The sequence below is a fragment of the Ailuropoda melanoleuca genome, chromosome 3, assembly GCF_002007445.2.
Source record: "Ailuropoda melanoleuca isolate Jingjing chromosome 3, ASM200744v2, whole genome shotgun sequence".
NCBI lineage: Eukaryota > Metazoa > Chordata > Mammalia > Carnivora > Ursidae > Ailuropoda > Ailuropoda melanoleuca.
Genome location: NC_048220.1, coordinates 61,699,773 through 61,715,844, shown reverse-complemented (window position 1 = coordinate 61,715,844; position 16,072 = coordinate 61,699,773). Strand labels below are relative to the sequence as shown.

Here is a 16,072-nt window from a genome sequence, read left to right as displayed (position 1 = left end):
AAAATTAAAACTAGAACTACCCTGCAATCCAGTAATCCTACTACTGGGTATTTGCCCAAGGAATACAAAACCACTAATTCAAAAGCATACATGCACCCCTATGTTCATTGCAGCATTATTTATAACAAAATTATGGAAGCAACCCAAGTGTCCATAATGGATAAATATATGATATATAGGGACAATGGAATGTTATTCAACCATAAAAAAGAATGAAATCTTGCCATTTATAACAACACGGATGGAGCTGGAGAGTATAATGCTAAGTGACATATGTCAGTAAGAGAAAGACAAATATCTGATTTTACTCAATACATGGAATTTAAAAGACAAATGGAGAAAGGGACAGAGAAAGAAACTAAGAAACAAACTCAACTATAGAGAACGGGCTGATGGTTACAAGAGGGGAGGTGGGTGGAGGGATGGGTGAAATAGGTGAAGGGGATTAAGAGTATACATCATTTTTGCTACATCTGTTGCAAGAATGAAGACCATTCTTGGGAATCAGACTGTCGACATTCCAGAAAATGCCAACATCACTTTTAAAGGATCTGCTGTTATTGGGAAGGGCTCCAGAGGTACCCTGCTGGGACTTTAATCGCATCAACGTAGAACTCAGTCTCCTTAGGAAGAAAAAGAAGAGGCTCCAAGTTGACAAATGGTGGGGAACTAGAAAAGAATCGGCTACTGTTTGCACTATCCGTAGTCATGTACAGAACACAGTCAAGGGTGTTAGCACTGGGCTTGCATTACAAGATGAGGCCTGTGTATGGTCACTTCCCCATCAATGCCGTTATTCAGGAGAATGATTCTCTTGTTGAAATCTGAAATTTTGGGGGTGAAAAATATATTCACAGGGTTCAGATGAGGCCAGGTGTTGCTTGTTCAATATCTCAAGCCCAGAAAGATGAGTTAATTCTTGAAAGAAATGACATTTAACTTGTATCAACCTCAGCTGCTTTGATTCAGGAAGCCACAACAGTGAAAACAAAGATATCAGAAAATTTTTGGATGCTATCTATGTTTCTGAAAAAGGAACAGTTCTGCAGGCTGATGAAGAAGATCTAAGTTTTCCAGTTACAGAAATAGCAAGATGCCAGATGATTTTTCAGACTTATTTGTGATATTTTAGAGATCCAATAAAAGCTGTATTGATTTGGGGGTAAAAAAAGAGTACACTTACCATGATGAGCACTGAGTAATGTAGAGAATTGTTGATTCCCTATAATGTACACCTAAAACTAATATAACACTGTATGTTTACTGTAATTAAAATTAAAAAGTTAAAAAAGTTGATATATTTCTATGACATACTGTATCTTAAAATGAAAAAATGAAATATGATATCTACACTAAATGCAGCTGCCCTGAAAATTGACATTGAAAATGTAGCTATGAAACGAAATAAAAATGAGATAATAATGCAAAAAAAGAGAGAGAGGGAGGGAGAAGCAGCGGAGGAAGAAGAAAAGAAAAATGTTAAGGATTATTATTGGATGATTTTAAAAATCATTTTTGAAATTCAAAATATTTTTAAATTGAACTTTCTGCATCTTAGGTCTTTTAATGATTCCACCATATTGGCAGTCAACTGATAATATATGGATTTTTTTTTTGGTATGAGGTTTTTAATGTATTAATATTCTTTACTTTTTAGATATAAAAGCAGAATGCATGATTAGGGGAATATATTTTACATTTTGATGACAATAAATTATGTGGACTGAATTAAACTTTGGGGGCTCATGACTTAAGTATTATTTAAAAGTCTTTTCTAGAATTACTTTAATTGGTTATGAGTTCTCAGAAATAAAGAATACCCTTGAAAATATAATCACTAAGCTATCAATTTTAAATATTTATTTTAATTATTTAAAGAAAAACTGATCTCTTTCTCTGCCTCAATATCCTTCATTTAATCAAGCAGAGGTGCCCCTATTTCACATGCTAGGTATGATAGAAGGTTGGTGTGGTGGATATCCCTGCTGCTCACCAGTATTTCCAACTCTTCTCCCCTTCCGGCACATGAGAGCATTATGCTTTTCCACATCCTTGAATTTAGATGTTGCTTTGGCTAATGTGCAGAAGTGCACCACTTGTAGGTGGCATTAAAGAGCCTGTGCAGTACTCTTTGTGTTTTCTCTTCCTTTTTCTGTTGACCTAGGAGAGTACATGTTTCATATGATAAGTGCTTCAGACGGTCACCCGCGGAGGACAGGTTTCTAGGACCTGCAGACTTAGGATGAGCAAGAAATAAAGTTTGTTGTGTTATTCACTGAGACTCGAGGGTTTTCTTTACCACAGCAGAATCAAGACCATCTGATTATAGTTGGTAAACTTAAAAAGGTGGCTAAAACAAAGAATCTTAAACAGACTGCATATAGAGCTCTAAAAATTCTTTTTAGTTTATCATAAGTAGATATATATAAAATAATATTTTTGTTGTTGTTAGCCAAGGGCTTTTCCTTGATTATGAATTTGCCAACTGGAGTTCCATACTGTCTTTCACTTATTACCACATAGATCATCCTTTATATGTGATTTTCCTTGGAGCAAGAATGTAAAGACACGGGAGAAGCAATCTGAGTGCAGAATCTTCGGGCTTTTTACATTGCCCCCTTGCAAATATTTTACAGTTGTCTCTCTTAATAAGCCTACTTTAGGGTTTAGGTGAAGGGGATTAAGGGGTACAAACTTCCAGTTATAAAACACATAAGTCATGAGGATAAAACACAGCATAGAAAATATAGGGATTTATACCGTGATAACGTTGTATGGTGACAGATGGTAACTACACGGATCATCGTGAGCATTGCATAATGTATAGAATTAACAGTCAAATCACTGTGTTTTACACCTGAAATTAATAATAACATTGTATGTCAGCTATACTTCAATTAAAAAAAAGACACTTAAAAATATAAGCCTACTTTGACAGCACTTTTTACAGAGACCTACCTTTATTAAGTCTTTAACTTTCCTTAGTTTTCATACAAATACCTGTCATTTTCACACTCATATTTATCAGGTTTTGTGGTATTTAATTAAATTGTATAATTCTAATAAGAAGTATAAATGGTAGAAAATTTTAGGAATCAACATAACTCTTTCTTAACAAGCATATAATTCATTTGGCTAGAGTATATAGAGAATCCTAGAGAATAGCCTACTGGTCATGAGTTTTGATGCAGAAAGAGTGTCAGTGCAGTCTTTTACATTGGAGCCTAGAGAGTCAGTATATTGGACACAAATCTGGTGCGTCTTCTCAGGTTTTCTAAATGACCTTCCTCCTCTCTCTTAGGCAGCACCCATTAACACTGAGGCACCTTTCCTCTTGAGAAAGAAACTTGAGAGTTTCACATAGTCTAGGTAGGAAATGGTGGAGCAAAAGTTCTAACCCAGACTGGTTGACTCCTAACCAGGATAAGAGAGGACAGGAAAATATTTAAATGGAGCCTGAGGCACATGATAGGAATAAGGTAGGAATGCTGATGCCAGATCAGAGGCTGTCTAAACACTCGCTCAGAATTAAGCAGCCTCCAGGTAAAGTAAGTCAGAGCTAGCTAGTATAAACCTGCCCCTTTTGAAAGATCCCGTTTCTACTTTTTATAATAATTTCTGCAGATGGCTAGATTTTTCTAATTTTATAATGTCATTTATCCAGACATTCAATAAATATTTAATACGCATCTGCTGGGTCATGGGAAATTGTAAGCTCTGTGAATATACAGAGATAATGAAGGTACAGCCCAAACATTAAGAAATTCACAGGCTGGTAGAGAAGACTGACAAATACTCAAAAAACCACAATAGAATAATAGTAAACATGGGGTATGAGGAGCACAGAAGAGTGTCTCAAACCTCTTGCTTGTAGCTAGAAGAATGGAAAGACAGAGATAACAAGAGCAGAGTCCTGAGCACTGGACTCATTTTTCCAGGAAAAAAGGGAAAGAAAGGATATTTTAGGCAGAAGGAAAAGCACACAGCAGGAAATGGAATCATGAGTATAGTGCATTCCAGAAACAGCTGATAGCACGGTGGATTCAGACTATGGCCAGAGGGGCCATATAATTCACCCACAAAACAGGATGATACTGTTGAAAATGAAAAGGAATGCTTTTCATAACTGCTCTGGGTCAACAAGAACAAACAGGTGCTGTCCCAGGTAAATTAGGATGTGTGGTCATTCCGAGTGAGGAGGCCACAGAATGGAAAAGGTGTAGGAATCACCTAAACTTGAATTTGAATAAAGGCTTGGATGGTCAGAGGCAGAGTGACTGTGTTCAGTCAGTTATTTTGCTGACAGTTTCCTCATCTGCAAAACGGAAATTATTGATTTTGTCCTTGTAGGTTTGTGCTATGACCATATAACACATCTAATGCAATTAGTGCGAGTACTAGTATGGCACATGCTTGGTAAATACCGTTTCCCCAGTGTCTACTCTACTCTCACCATGGGACAAAAAAGGAGGATAGTCTGGAGGATTAGGCAAGTATTAGATTTCCATAGGTCTTTTATATCCCGCTAAGGAGTTTGAATTTCAACCTAAAGAAAAAATAAGCAGAGAAATTATCCAATCATATTTATGCTTTAGAAATAGGGGTCTGGCAGCAATGTTTGAGATGTGTATCAAGGCGGTGGGTCATATTGAGAAACCCCTGGTGACTTCTGGTACCATAAAACCTTAAGACCTTCATCTTTTTGGATGAGAATAACCCTGAAACAGAGATCCAGTTTTAAATAGTTCCTTTGACAGTTCCCAGAAAATAGCCTAGAGAAGTGGGAAAGTGGGGCAGGGAAAGGAAGGCATTCAAAAGGGGCAACTGGGCCTTAATCCACCAGAGAACCCTGGGAGGTGTTTAGAACCCATGCCTCAGAGGGGCCTCAAGTGTGGTACAGCCCCGGATGAGGGCTACACAGGAGGGCCATTAATTCTTGGGCATTTCCAACCTGCTACAAGCGAAGGAAGAACAGGCCTTACTGGCCAGGAAAGCCCTCAGGTGAAGAGATGTTGGCAGTTGGTAAGTCAGGCCAATGTACACAGAAATGGTCAAGACCGAGGGCACCAGTAACAGAGGCATCTGCCATTAGTGGAAGGTCTGGTTTTAGAAAAGTAGGGTGGAAGAAGGAAATAAATAAATGCAAATCTCACATATAAGTCAGCAAATTAATTGTGTCAGAATTAATTGTGTCATTAATATAAAATGGCCAATTTGATTTTTAAAATTTCTCACTGAGTTGAGTTGATTTTGTTTACTCTAGGCCAAAGCTTTATATCCGATGAAATGAGAAAGGAAGGAGGAAAGAAAGAAAGAAGAAAGAAAGAAAAGAAAATAAAGGAAGGAAGAAAGAAAATGGGAGAGGGAGGGAGGGAGGAAGGTAGGGAGGATGGAAGGAAAGGGAAAAAAAGAGAAAGAATTTATTACCTGATTTTAATTATTGTAAAATACTGATGAGACTATTTGGAGCTTTTAGAGCTGTTTTCCAGGTTTGGGAGAATTAAAAAAAAAAAGAGAGAGAGAGAAAGAAATTCTGGTAGCTCCCTGATACTTCAGAAGGACATACATGGACAGAGAAAATCTAAATAACCTTCCCTTGACCATTTAATGAAATGTAGAAAGATCTGGAGAGAGAATTTTCTGCCTTGGCCTCTTCTTTTCTTCTTTAGCTCTTCAGCTGTGTCTAATTTAACTAGAAGACTAATATAAACTGAACTGTTATATGGTGCTATTTCTAAAGTGGCATGGTGGATTTCTTAGTATTAAGGTTTATTTTTAAGGTGGGCACCTCACGTTTTCACATAGGTAGAAGTTAATGCCATCTTATAAAAAAAGGAAACCGAGGCTCAGAGAGTTTTCTTGCTTAAGGTCATGTAGCAAGTTTTTAATAGAATCAGGATTACAATTCAAGATTTTTTTTCTTTTATCTGTTATTTCTTTTGACACAAATACAACCATTTTCTGGTTATTTAGGAGATATATACATACGTGTGTGTTTGTGTGTGTATAAAGTATATTATGTGATCTAACCATAGAGATTGTTTTCATAAAATATATTTTACTGGAGAAAGAGACACTCCAACATAATTCAACTTTCTCATATTTAAACTGGGTGCCAAGAAAGTTGGCAAAGGTAAAAAAAAAAATGTTTTTTTCCTCTTTATGTATTGTGCTCTGTAACTCAAATACTTTACATACAGAATGTTGTTCCTTTTTATAACTAATACAGTAATATAAAATCCAGTGTGGTTAAACCATAATAACTTTGAATGATAACATAATTGAAGTTACATGCAAAAAAGTTTAGCCAACAAAGAATAATTTTTAACACCAGAACAGCTAGCTGGTCCTGGAATAGTCAAGGGAGGAAAGAGAATCCAATTATTACATTCCCAACATAGTATTTAATGGGGAATCAAAGCTTTATAGGCTCATAATTTATAATTGTCTCAAGCAAAAAAAAATCATGAAAATTATACTTGTGAGAAAATTCAGCAAAGTTATGGAATAGATGTGGATTTTATATTTTCTTTTGGCAACGATTAAAGTTAGAAGATTTTGTGTGAATATTTCTTTATTCTTATAGATATAGTTTCATATCCTGTCTTCCACTTATTAGTAGTGTGATTACACTATTGTCCTCTGTTTTGTCATCTGTATTCTCAAACATTTATCCCCCTCTGCAAATGTAATGCCTGCCATACGTTAAACACCATTAGAGAGTCATACTCTAAATAAAACTACTTGTGGGGCACCTGGGTGGCTCAGGCGGTTAATCGCCTGCCTTTGGCTGAGGTCATGATCCCAGAGTCCTGGGTTCAAGCCCCACATCCCACTCCCTGCTCAGTGGGAGCCTGCTTCTCCCTCTCCTCCCAGCTTGTGCTCTCTCTTGCTATCTCTGTCCCTGTCTCTCTCTCAAGCAAATAAATAAAATCTTTAAAAATAAAATAAAATAAATAAAACTTCTTGTAAGGATTATCATTAAGATAAATGATGAAGTTTGATATATTTAGTAAGTACTCAATAAACATTTTTTTATTTTTATTTTTTTAAATTAGCGGGGAAAGAGAGAAGAGGCATGGGGGGCGGCTGGGGCTGGAGAAGTAGAACGAGAAGGAGAGAAAGTCTTAAGCAGACTTCACACTGAGCTGGGCTTGATCTCAAGACCCTGGGAGCACGACCCGAGCCAAAACTAAGAGTCTGAGGTTCAACTGAATGCACTACCCAGGCACCCCAATAAAAAATATTTTCATTCCCAGTCATGGTATGTGTTCTTTGTGCTATATCATGGTACATGTTGGAAGAACTATGGAAAGACAGAGACTTCGGAATTGGACAGACTGGGGTTTATAAATCACAAATGTGCTACTTGGCAACTTAGTGGCTATGGACACATGATTTAACTTCTCACAGGTTCAGTTGTTTCCTCTCTAAAATAAAAAATAGGAACAACCACCCTTCAATGTTGAGAATCAAATTACTTTATGGATATATGTGGTTCTTTGATTTTAGTTCTTTCATCTTTAAAATGGGAATGCCAGTCTTTACAATCTTAAAATGTTATGAAGGCCCACTTACATAATGCATTTGAAAGTACGTTTTTTAAAAGTCTGCTAAGTATTGGGTGCCTGGGTGGCTCAGTCAATTGAGTGACAGACTCATTTTCAGCTTAGTTCATGATCTCAAGGTTGTAAGATTGAGCCTTGCATTGGGCTGCACACTGGGTATGGAGCCTGCTTGAGGAGTCTCTCCCCCTCTCCCGGAACCCATCACCTACTCCTTCTCAAAAAAAAAAAAAAAAAAAATCTTAATCCTGACTCTTAAGCCACTGGACTGACCCAGGACTTCTTATCCCAGAAGTACTTGAATAAACTTTTTAAAAAAATCAAAATAAAAAAATAAAATCTGCTAAGTATTATAAAATTTTTAATTTTTATCACTAAAATTCTATTAAAATTATTTAATATATCATTAATATCATTAAAATCCTTAAAATTAAAACAATTTAAACATAATTTATTTCTGATGAATAATAATTTCTACTATAAAGTATTTGCTTAACTTCCAAACTTAATCAAATCATGAAGTTGTGGAATATTATAAATCATGACTCAATATGTAAAACTTATTTGAGAATATTTAAATTTCTAAAAAACCAAACATATCTATCTGCTAATGATTAATATTACAATTTTATTTTTATTTTAAAAATGTTTTGTTAACAAGTTTCCTTTAATCAGCTCTACTCTGTTAAATATATGATTTAATTGGTAAAATTCTATTTTACATTATTTTTTAGGGTCTCACCACTTTTTGGAATCATAATGGTATAAAATGTTTTCCTGTAATTAAATGGACAAATTAGAAATATTGATTTATTCCTGTGGATGAAGCCCCACAGGTAATTTCTGAATTGTAAGGTCCTTGCCTTGATGAAGCCTATGTATGAAGTAAGACAAAGACAGACGAGACTAACATTGTCATTAAAATATCCATAGAGGAATTAGTATTCGAGTGAGACATTAACGGTAAAGAGGATGGGAAAGGGTTGGGTAGTGGGCCGTATAAAGAAGGAGAGCTGGGAATGGCCTGGCATGTTCAGAGACTCAGGCCTTATGAGTTGTAGTCAGGCAATGGTGATGAGGAGAAATAGGAAATAAGTCCCTTGTGGGAGTCATTGTTTCCCAGGCTTAGGAGCCAGTGAATAGACATTTAGCGTTTTTAGCAAAAGAGTTACCAACTAAAAGTGAAGCTCTGGGGGATTAACTTGTCAGTGGCTTCTAAAGCTGAATAGAGTGGGGAGAGAGACAGAAAAACTTCTGAGAGGAATATTAATAATTTGGGTATGACTTGAGTATAATGACAGTCAATGGATACAAGGTTAAGAAGTGACTTACTACAAAAAAATAAAAACTGTACTTGTTGGTTGGTCCAAATGGAATATAGGTAAGTCAGAAAGGGAAGGAAGTTTGGATTTTCTTTTTGGGGGGGTTGGACGGGGTAGGGGACATTATAGATGGTATGGTCCACTCAGGTATAGAAATGTTGTGTTTAATCTGATGGGGCATCCAATTAGACTAGTTTTGTAACAGACTAGGGCTGGAGTCTTAAAAGTAGACTAGTTCTGTGGAGAAAATATGGGCTGGTACAGCTAACCCTGGTTTCTGATACAGAGCTCAGGGAAGTAGACTCAGTATGCGATAAATTTTTTCTTCCTATTGTAGTCCCATTGCATTGAAAGCTTTTCTCTACAAGCCCCTTTCGCTCAAATTATCAGGTAAACTTTCTAGTTATGAAAGTCATTTCTAGTTATTTCAACCTTCACATGTCAACCAACACATTTATATTCTGTTAAGCCGAACACCAAGAAAAGTTGTCGGTTTTCACATTTACTGTAATGGAATGTTCTTTGCAATGCTTTAGCTATGGCCACTTAAATGTCAACATTGTTAACAATACTGTCTCTAAATTAGATATCTACGGCAAAGCTCTTTTAGTTGGAAGACTTTGCGTGTTGTAATGCTTCCTATATTTGAGTGTATTATTAATAAGAGGTAGCTAGCTTCCAAAGTATATATGCTTCTGGCCTCAGAAAGATATTTCCATTATTTTCATCATCTGGGTTTAAATTCAGCTTTGTATTTAAAAACCTAATGATTAATCAGGAGAATTAGCGAACACATCCAAAAAGAATTTTAGGATTTTAGCATTTAAAAGGTCTTTCCCGGGGCGCCTGGGTGGCACAGCGGGTTAAGCGTCTGCCTTTGGCTCAGGGCGTGATCCCGGCGTTATGGGATCGAGCCCCACATCAGGCTCCTCCTCTATGAGCCTGCTTCTTCCTCTCCCACTCCCCCTGCTTGTGTTCCCTCTCTCGCTGGCTGTCTCTATCTCTGTCAAATAAATAAATAAAATCTTTAAAAAATAAAATAAAATAAAATGTCTTTCCCCACACTGACATGCAAGCTGGTGTAGCCACTCTGGAAAATAGTATGGAGGTTCCTCCAAAAATTGAAAATAGAGCTACCCTAAGACCATTGCACCACTAGGTATTTACCCCAAAGATACAAATGTAGTGATCCGAAGGGGCACCTGCACCCCAGTGTCTATAGCAGCAATGTCCACAATAGCCAAACTATGGAAAGAGCCCAGATGTCCATCGACAGATGAATGGATAAAGAAGATGTGTTGTATATATATATACACAATGGAATATTAGTCATCAAGAAAAAAAGAAATCTTGCCATTTACAATAACGTGGACGTAACTAGAGGGTATTATTATGCTAAGCGACATAAGTCAATCAGAGAAAGACAATTATCATATGATCTCACTGGTATGTGGAATTTAAGAAAACAGAGGATCATAAGGGAAGAGAGGGAAAAATAAAATTAGACGAAATCAGAGAGGAACACAAACCATAAGAGACTCTTAATCATAGGAAACAAACTGAGGGTTGCTGGAAGGGAGAGGGGTTGGGTGATGGGGTAACTGGGTGATAGATGTTAAGGAGGGCACATGATGTAATGAGCACCGTGTATTACATAAGACTGATGAATCTGAACTCTACCTCTGAAACTAATAATACACTATATGTTAATTAATTGAATTTAAATTTTAAAAAATAAAATGTCTTTCCCCAATCTTGGAATTGATTTTAAAGATTTATTTATTTTAGAAGGAGAGAGAGAGAGAGCAGGAGTGGGAGGGGCAGAGGGACAGGAAGAGAGAATCTCAAGCAGACTCCACGCTGAGTGTGGAGCCCCATATGGGGGCTCCATGTGGGTCTCCATCTCATGACCCCAAGATCACGACCTGAGCTGAAACCAAGAGTTGGAGCCTTAACCGACTCCACCACCCAGGCACCCTGATCTTGGAATTGATTTTTTTTCTTTAAAGATTTTATTTATTTATTTGATAGAGATAGAGACAGCCAGCTAGAGAGGGAACACAAGCAGGGGGAGTGGGAGAGGAAGAAGCAGGCTCATAGAGGAGGAGCCTGATGTGGGGCTCGATCACATAACGCCAGGATCACACCCTGAGCCGAAGGCAGACGCTTAACCGCTGTGCCACCCACGCGCCCCTGGAATTGATTTTAATAAAAAAACAACTTGAGACAATTGTCTATATTAAAAGTATTCAGCTATTTCCAGCTGTTTTGTCAATTTAGTAGGGATCAAGATTTTTCCTTCTCCCACAAAAACGGAGCTCTGGGTTTGTGGCTTTCCCTCTCTATGATCCTGTTGTATCTCTCTGATGGTATCTACTTTAGAAAGTTAGATGTGAAGATTTGGGGGCCATGTGTCTGTGTGATGGAAGATAATTGAGAATATGGGCTCCTGCCTTCAGCTTGACACAAGTCCCTCACAGTTGAGCTCCCACGGTCATCTCGGTAGTCTTCTTCATTTCCCCTCGGTCATCTCGTTAGTCTTCTTCATTTCCCCTTGGTGCTTCCTCCAGGTAGATTCTCAGATCACTGCAGAGCATGCTTCCTGTGGGTTGGAGTGGTCCCCTTTCAGATGTCCAAAACCTACCTGAAAATAGGCAGTTCTTCTGAGCCTAACTTTTGAAATTCTTACAAAACACAACAAAAAACCCTCTACCTTTCTGTGTCATCAAGTTAGAAGAAAGGCCCAAGGGAAATTTATATGTGCTCTCAAAGTCATGTGATTCTTTACAATTATGATTGTTTAAAGTTATGTACCTTCTCCAATAGCAGGAAGTTCACATTTATAGTTTCTGGTATTATTGTTATCTCAGTAGCAATGTTATAATAAAAATTTGCACATCTAAAACCTAATACATTTCAATTGTCCAGGCATTAAGTCAGAATAGGTTTCCTTACTAACACTCATACAAACATGTACACCAAGTAGCAACTAATCCAAGTTTCAGGAACTCAGCAAGGATTGATTTCCCAAATAAAAATAATCAGTGGTTGCTGATTTTCTTTCTTTTTACATACTTGGACCGACTTAAGATACATAATTGAAATAGAATCTCTAGTTATTTAAAGCTTACATATAACAAAAAATCCCATCTCTCTACTATCTACATATCTATTTCTTCATATCTATACATACATTTATTTGCAGCTACATCTATATCTGTAATATATCTATATAGATATATGTGTGTTGTGTCCACACACATTTAATTTATTAGCACTGACTTTATCCTTCCAGTCTTCCCAATGTTCAGGCAGCAACATATTTTAAGGATTAATTATAGTTTTCTTAATATGAAAATTGAAAATTCAACTGAAATTTAGAATTAGAGTTACATCTAGAGTCGTCATTGATGACTCTTTTCTAATTATGGTAAAATGTAAATTGCAAGATAATGACTGAATATTTCATTCTGTCATGTTTTACGTTGCCTCAAGAGTATGTGTACCGGGTTGGTATAAGAATGTTGATAAATAAGTGCCAAGAATTAGCCAATAGCTTGTCCAGCTGCTAATCTAAATCATCTGCTCAGTTGCAAAATGCTCCTTCCTGGAGGGGAAGATGTACCGGTAGCCAGGTCAGGAGAAATTTCTGCAGCAGCAGTCACTGCCAGACCCGCGCAGCAGGAGGACACTCTGCAGAGAGGGCTTCACTCTTCCATTAGAATTGCTTTGGAGCTCATCCAAAAATGAATACAATTGATCAATATTTCCCTAAACAATTAGTTTTAACAATAATATTGTATGAAGTTTTCAATCTAAAAATGACATATAGAGTAGGAGAGTAGGTACCTGCATTCTTATTCTCCTCAAACATTCTCACTTGCTGCTAGCCTCAGCAATGAAGAGACAGGAATTGATCAGTACCTCACTCTATATGGAGGCAGTCAGCCCCCAAAAGAAGTTGCTAAATTCAGTCCCAAATTAAATTTATAGAATGATTTTTCTAAAGTACACGCTTGATCACTTGAGATTGCACCCATGTGAGATCACTATCATGATTTAAGTCCTTTACTTTCACTTTAACTTGAACCTCTGCAGGAATTTTTGCTAGCCCCAAAAGGTTTATGGCTTTTCAGCACAGTGCTATAGAATGTCTCCTTCTCCACCTATAATAATTACTGTTATTTCCAAGCCATTGTAAATTGAGCACAGCATCATTTATTCGAGAAAGCTCTCCTGGCTTGTGTCACTTTAGCCCATTGTTCTCTCTGGCAGGTAAGACTAATCCTATAGCTTTTTAACTTCAAGCCTAGAGGAGGAAAGCAGCACAGCCCTCCATAGCCAAGACAAAAATGAATACAGTTCATCTAACTCAAAGGCAACCCATGTTGCCTTTAGTATAATCCAAGTCACGAACACTACCTCGTGTTCCTGGGCTTCCCTTCTATTTAAAGTAACTTCTAATTTCACACACTAACGCTGTGCCAAAATCCAGCCTGTGACGGGACCCTCTGACAGAATAGTGGAAAAGTTGTAATTATTGCTTAGTTAGGTGCCTACTCCATTAGATGGACATGAGTCACTTTGGTCCTTTTCTTCCTTTCATTCTTTCTTTCTTTTTTGTCACAAGGCTCCTGTCCTTTAGATTCCTTTTCTCTGTGTAAAGGGCAAAGTCTCTCTAGACTGTTCCCACAGTGCCCTCAGTCCAATAGGTTACAAAGGTACTAACACCAAAAAAAAGAAAGAAAGAAAGAAAGAAAGAAAGAAAGAAAGAAAGAAAGAAAGAAAATGTGGTACCCTTGGGAAAATCCATTTCTTCTGAGGTTGTCCCTGTTCCAATGAATGAAGACTTCTTTGAGGTTATAAATATGTTTAGCAACATCTCCATACAAATGATTACAGGTTGTTTCATTCAGAGTCCAAGGAGAGAGCCCTCCTATCCTGGATATGCATGAGGTGATGAATACACTCTTTTGGAACAAGGCTTTATTTAAAAGACTCTTTGTATTCTGCTGAGTACCCTAATGAGCTATCCAGGGTGGTGCATCAGTGTGGGAGCAATCAGAGAAGGCCCCTATTCTCTGTTCATTAGCCCTGCTCTCCTTTGTTGTTGACTCACAGTACTCATCATTTCCCTGACTGAATAGAAGGAAAAAAGTGACTTTTGTTTTATGGTCCAAACCACCAAAACCATTTATAGATGGCAAACACGGGACCTAGGAACCTGATCTCTTGCCTCTATGCCTATGAGAGAATCTCTCCTGGTAGGGATTTTGCTACTTCGAGAAGAGATACAGAAAATAGCGATCTGAAAAGCTTGAGGGACATGCGTGTTTGTTAAGTTCGTCATGCTTAATGATCCTCGTGCCACTGGTGAAACTCTTTAGACCCAGTTGGTCAGAATGGATCTATACAAATAATGTGAATTCTTAAGACAATGATCTAGATAACTTGGGCCCCAGTGATTATTTCAAGAGTAACTGTTCAGAGCTTGCATTGCTAGATAACGCCTCAGTTCTTCATTTCAGGTAACATTTGTAGATCTGACCTTCATGGGAATGTTTTCTTATCCTAATGCTCATGGCCTGAAATTCACACTGCAGTTTGTTTATTTGAGACATAGTTTATAATCACACATCTAAAAATTTACAATATTTCAGTAACATAGAGCCTGTGGAGAAAAAAAATCCACAATTAAATCAATTTCTAGATAAAGGTATTGAAATTGAAATAAGTTTCTTGCTTAACATATGTAGCTATTTAAGGTAAGGTTTGAGGTTTTTTTTCCACATGATTTATGTTGATTATTGCCTGGAGTCTCCATTTGCCTTTTTGTGTGTAAAAATAACCTAAACTATACACAGGGACCATACTCCGAAACAGTGCTACATCTACAGAGATCCAAGAAGTATGTGTCTTAGGCCACATAAGTACAGATAGTGTATTTTTGTAGAGTGCCATTTGTCCCAAAATATCATGGAACACCTCATGGTCAATCTGATTACAAGAAAAAGAAGGAAGCGTGTCATACTGTTTCATTCAGCTGGTAGCTGCGGGTGTAGGCAATTCCAGGCAGAGAGTATCCTCAGTCCTTGAACATAATTTTACTCTTGGAACTGAGAAGCTCTGTGACTTTGTATGACACTCGATCATCCCTTCATTTTTTTTGCTCACCTTGCCTATATGATACTTTTTCTTATAAGCGACAGGCTGGAAACTTGTGGCAGAGAGTATAAACGAAAAAAAAAAGTTGTGTACAGGTAAACCCCAAAACTCAGAACACAATTCTCATACTTCTTGAAAAAAAACCCAAAAACTACAGTTCTTATCTCAAAATTAGTCAGACAGTGTAAATTGCAGGATGATTTAGAATACGCACCTACAACCTGTACTTTGAGGTCAGAAGACAAAAGCACGTTTCCTCCAGCCCATTAGCAGCCCCTAGAATTTTGGTGCTCCATTCTGTTTACTTTTAATTGAAATCTCGGTTATAATGAACCCATCATGAGTGAGGGTAGAATGCCACTACCTGAACGCAGAGCAGTTTGCCTGGAGTTCATACACAGGAGGATGTTTTGAGAGATCAAACATTACAGGCAGCTGACACCTTCTGTAGTAGTCCTTAGTAACCGTGTGTCCCCTGTATAAAATTTGAGTTGGTGATTTACATCGCTGTACTTAAAAAGGCAGCTTCCTGAGCAAAGGAAAACAGTGTGCAGTGATGGAAGCAATACCAAAATAGGCCAGGAAAGTCAACTCCTGTTGTGTATTCCTGTGCTTGTGACCAAGGTGCTAATTACACTAAAGACAAGAATTAACAGGGAGAAAAATAGAAGATTCAGAGCTCTGAGTGACACCTAATTGTATTTACACAGATAAAGAGAGACTAGAGGGGAGAAGAAAAGAAACAATGGGGGGAAAGTTCTCCATTTAGTCTTCATAATTAGTTAAGAAACATTTAAATTAATAACACAATCCGAGTAATGCCGCTTATGTGACATATATCACATTTTAAATTAATTCTTGAAATAGTTACTCGTGTCCTACTTTATTTCAATTTTGATAAATTAGCTTACAGTCACTTTTTGATGGGTGTCCCATAAAGTAAAAATTAGTATCTCATCTGCTATTAACTACTCTTCTTGTAGCAAAATAATGTTAATATATGTAACAGAGAAGATTTAA

The 16,072-nt window shown here is 37.2% G+C and overlaps 1 pseudogene; it reads left to right on the top strand.

Annotated features, from left to right (window-relative positions):
- Positions 1–484: 484 nt before the first annotated feature.
- Positions 485–1,188, top strand: LOC109490652 (annotated as a pseudogene).
- The last annotated feature ends 14,884 nt before the right edge of the window (positions 1,189–16,072 follow it).